Genomic DNA, 5,446 nt, shown 5'->3' on the forward strand with positions numbered 1-5,446 from the left:
ACATAATTATGTTAATTGATTTTTCAACTAGGAAATTATTTAATTATCTTTAAATGTTTCTAATATTTTAAATTGAAAAGTTTGTATTAGCCAAGCTGGATCCTACGTAAAAATAAAAACTAAAATAAACATATCGTGAGAAAAGCACCGTCCGACAATGATCGCTCCTTCATCCTTAAACAGTTTATTCCAAAGTGTTTTGTACCGACTCCTCGTTCTTTTTTTCTTATTGCGCCTGGAATTTAATTGGGAGCTGTCTACATATTTTCCGCCATTCAATTATTCCCGATCGATCGGACACGGCTACATCGTCGCTCGCTGAAAACGATCTCGCCGCGGCGTGCCGCATCACTCTCCCGCGCGGCACAAAGTCCTCTAGGAAGTCCTGATTTGAATCTACACGGCCTGTAAAGTTCATTAGATTTAAATATTTATGAGGTGGGCGCGCGGGCCGCACGGGGAGCGCGGGCCCCGGGTCAATTTGGTGGCGCAGAGAGAAAACGACTTCGATTCTTTATTCCCGCGGGGAACGCGATGCGGTGGCGGCGGCGGCGGCGGCATCCTTCTCGGGCGAAAAGTTTTCCAGCCACGGATTACGAGCACCCCGAAGACAAATGGCGAATTTAATTGGCCGGACCCCGTTCCGCGAATTGGAAGTCTTGCCAGGCGTCGCGCAAAACAACCGGCGCGCGTCCGCCGGATTGATTGCATAATGCGCGCGGCCGATTTTACTTTCAGATCGCGTACTGTTTATTCCCCGTTCCTCGCGTCCCGCAACGCCCGATATTCGTCCCGCCCTCGTTACGCGGCTTATCAATGATAAACGCGCGCCTCGCTACCGATAATACTGGTGATCGAATTTCATAGCCGATGTCGATACCTCGCCGCGTCCATTCGCGATGCGGCGGCACAACTTTAATCGAGATACCGTCGAGGGAAATCATTATTTTTCCAGCTTCGGCGATTTATCGACGATACTAATTGACGGTCGAGCCGTCGGTGGGATCAGCAGCTTCACGAGGGATACGAGAGATCCCACGGAAGTGGAATTCACCGCGATGACGATTCTCCCCTATAGGCTCACAAGTCGATATCGATCATGATTTTTCGGACCGTTTGACTTGACGACGACTAGATTCTTCATTGATCTTCGAGACTGAGATTCGCATAATACTTTGTCGATGTCTTGTCGACGTATATCTAACATCTATAGATGTATACACGGAGATAAGTTTCTCTTAAAGTTTATCCTGAGGATCATATGATCGTGGGACAACATGGCATTTCGAACAACTTTATGAGAGTTTTTTGAAAGGTTGCTATACATTTTACTAGTAAATAGCAATAGCAATAGATTTACTTAAAATTACTTTTTTTACTAAAGTAAATATTTATTCTATTTAAATAAAAATATCAAATTTCAAGTAAATCGATGTATTATATTAAGTAAATGAATTTAAATCGTTACATTTTCTACATTCAAATAAAGATTCATGAGATACAGAGTACTATTTATTAAATAAAATAATTGTTTTTGTTAAATAAAGAAATCCAATTTTCTTCGCTGTGAAAATTACATCTTAGCAAATATTTTATAGAATTCAAATAAATTTTTTAAGTGTAAAATTATATATTCTTTGATATTTAATAAATACTTAAATTAAAGCAATGCATGTTTTAATTTGCTTATTATTTTTTCAATTTAAGTTAATAAGTTATTAGGAGCCACCTAATAAAGAATTTTCTTGAGTAAAGTAATATATTTTAGGATTAAGGTATATTTTTTATCAGCGTAGTAAAATGTATGGTAAAATTTCAAAAAACTCTCATAAAATTCTGTGAAATGTCGTGTTGTCCCACGATTACAATATTTTCAGGATAAATTTTAAAAGAAAATCCTCTCCGTGTATATGTCAATTTGACGTATAGAAGATGTCGTATCAGTGTCAACCAATTATTGATGATTTAGTTGATATAAAGTAGATAGCATATTCAAGTCGAGTCAATAAATGGAGATGTTAATTCGAAATACGACTAGATCGTGGACATCTACGCAACATTGTCCAGATATCGCGATGATATCTTCTAGACATCTGGAATCAACCAAATTATCGTTCTGCACATGATCTCAACTTGATTTCAATACGATATTCGCCAGTTTCTTCATCGACTTGTGAACCCGGGGGCCGATACGAATCATGTTTACGGCCAATCTGAAAATGAGGCCGTAAACGGCGAGGGTGGATATGAAACTGCAACAAAAGGGACCCGATCGGCCGTATACTTATGAACGGGCCGGATATAAATTTGTCTCTACTCGGGGATTAAGCGCGGGGCTTCCTACAACGTGCCGGACTCTGCGAAACCCGACGCCCGTGCCGGAAGCTGCCGGCACGGATTCCCCGCGGGATTCGATCGCCGGTGGGGGGCCGCGGTTTGATAGACGGGGCGATAAAACTTTGGCAGCGGCGTAAATCAACCGAGATCGGGCACGGAGAATACCAGCGGCTCGGAGAGCCTAACGCGGACCTTTACTGGGTTAGGACGACGTAGTGGTCAAACCCCATGGCGGCGAGATCTTCCCTTCGACCCCTCTCACGCGTAGAGATCTCTTCTCGCGCGAGAACTCGGACCGGGAACCATAGATCTCTTAGGCTTCTCGCCCAGGGGACTCGCGTTCCAATTTCACGGGGTCGCCGGTCGCCGGGCAAATAAAAGATTTCGGAGTTCCTCCGCTTTGCGCCTTTAACGCAAGCGGGGAGATCGATCGAGCAACGAAACTTACCGCCGCGAACTTGGAGAAAATATAATGAGGTGTCGCGTTACCACAGAGCATATCTTAAGACGATACACCATTATAAAGTATGGATATCATTATCGGCGCTTGTCATCATTAGTCGTGGCAAACTTATCAGAGATCACTCCTCTGAAATTTTCGTCACTCTGCTTTTTTTATATCCTCGTAATAACAGCGAGCGGTACATGTTATGAATCATTTATGAATCGTCATGTAATGGACAATGCGTTAATGATCTATTCATGGTCACAATAGACGTGAGCGAATTATCAGAAACCGACGGTACTGACTCGCAATCATCGCAGATATTGGAAATTTTTTAATTATTAATATATGCACACATACGATTCCCAATAATTGTTGAGCCGCGATAAGAGTACAAACCGTGCCTCCTTTTCACTTAAATTTCTTAATTGAATTGCGATGACAAATCTGATGTAGCGTATATAAATTTAATTCTCAAATAAACTGCACCTCTTGATTGCTAAAGTCTTTAACAGAAACGTGACTACAGCTGCGGATTCAAGCGACTATCTTTCCACTGGTCTCTCGTAAAGTTCGCTCAAGCGGGAAGAAATCGTCGTCGAGACAAGATTGACTCCGCAGCTGAAATAAGGCGATAACTTTGACGATCGCCACTCGACACACTTTCGCATAAATATCAATGCAGAAACGGGATACTTGTTGAATTGTTCGATTCTTTTTGTCTTTGGTCGATAATATAAATATATATGATGTTAGATAACTACAGATAATTGTGAAAGACAAGAAAAGAGTTAGAGAACGAAAGCGGAAATCGATCTCCCTGCGTTAACAAAAAATGTAAGGTATACAAAATTGTTCTATGAATTCAATTACAAGGTTAATCATCAAATATGTGCTGACGCTTTGTTAATTAATACAATTAGAAAATTATCCTCACTATATAGATTCGCTTAATTATATTATACTCTTCCTCTAGCTACCGGGTTAAACTTTAATAATTTAGCAGAGACTACAAGTCTCCCAGAAATTCCTTAAAAGTAACCAGCAAGCAAAGTGATCGTAGATTTTTAATCATCCAGGCGACGATGTCGCAAGTGACCGACCGCGCTGTTCCGCGGTTAAGAAAAAAAAAAGAAAAAAAAGAGGGAAAACCGAGCGAATCGACAAGAGACACGAAGAATGCGCGTCACGGTGGGAAACACCGTCGGTAGAATTGGCGGTGGCTTCCGCCTAAAGCTAGCGCCACACTGTGCGCGATTCGTATATTCGTGAATAGTCCCGAGTCGAAATTTTGGTACTATTTTGACACTTTTAAGGGGAGTAAACAAAAAATCGTATCGTAAATGCGCAAACGAAAATATACCGCATAAAAGATTATTTTAGACCAACTTAAAATTTCATACAATAGAAAAATTAATCTAAAGAGGCCCTCCGCCGCCCCCGCTGATTCCACTCAGCGGTCCTCTTTTCTTTACAACACGATTTTTTACATTTTTATCATTTATCTTTCTTCATACAATTTACTTATGTCTATGACAAACGTAATAAATTATGTCTCCCTGTCCCTGCCTACCCGACTTCCTACCTACCTGATTTCGTATCTAACCGTATTCTGATTCATCTTTATAGTCCTATCTGTCCATGTTTCTGTCCAAACATACAAATTTTTAACTAAAATTTATTTATTTCAAATAAAACCGCGACGCGATTATTAATTTATATAATTTGGGGTTTTAATTCGCGCGCGGTTGAGATTGATTTAATTTAGTTTTTTCCAATCTCGCATACAGGCGCGAGAAAATGTAGCAAAGAATATCCCACCCGAATTTTGGCATATAAAAAGATATATATAAGATCTAAATACATTTTTATACATTTCACCATCGTGGTCAAGAAGGACCACTTATCTCGTTGAATCTTGCGTTGGGCCAGATTGGACCTACCTTTCGTTGCTCCTGGCCATACAGTCTGGTCATTTTGACCAGAGATCAGGAAGGAAGAAAACTCCTTCCATAGTCGGTTATCGTCACCGACAAATATTTCGTACGGTTCGAATATACGAGTGACGATCGTATCGCAAAATGCATGACCACGAGAAGTTAGTTAAAAGAAAAATATTAATTAAAAAAACTTTACGGTATGTACGAATCAAATTTATTTTTACTTTCGTTATTTATTTAAACATATTGACCATCTCTTCGTAAAATGATCTTTGAATTCAAAATTCGAATAGATATAGAAAAAAATTTACTTCGCGTTAGAGTGATTTTAATCATATTCCTCGATAAATTAAAATTTATAATATGGATAAAATTAAGTAATTAATAATTAATTAAAAAACTTTCCTGAAAAACCGATCGCGAAAACCGACCGCGTAAACCGACCGCGAAGATGCGTGTAATTGTGCATGTCGTTCATGCGATACGCATCTTGACAATACATATTATATATCAAATCAAATATAGTAAATATGAAAAATAAATGGATAGGTTACAAAAGATTTGCTCAACAAATACAGCAAGACTATATTTGCTAAGCCATATTTTGTGTAATTTTTGCAACAACTCAAGATGGAAAGTGAATTCAACATATCGTAATATGAGCAATAGAGTTTCATCAGATTAAAAGAGTGTAAAAGAAAATTAAAGGCCCTGCTGTAGAAAA

This window comes from Vollenhovia emeryi, unplaced genomic scaffold (genome assembly GCF_000949405.1).
Source record: "Vollenhovia emeryi isolate VEMERY1.0 unplaced genomic scaffold, V.emery_V1.0 DF939194.1, whole genome shotgun sequence".
In the NCBI taxonomy this organism is placed as follows: Eukaryota; Metazoa; Arthropoda; class Insecta; order Hymenoptera; family Formicidae; genus Vollenhovia; species Vollenhovia emeryi.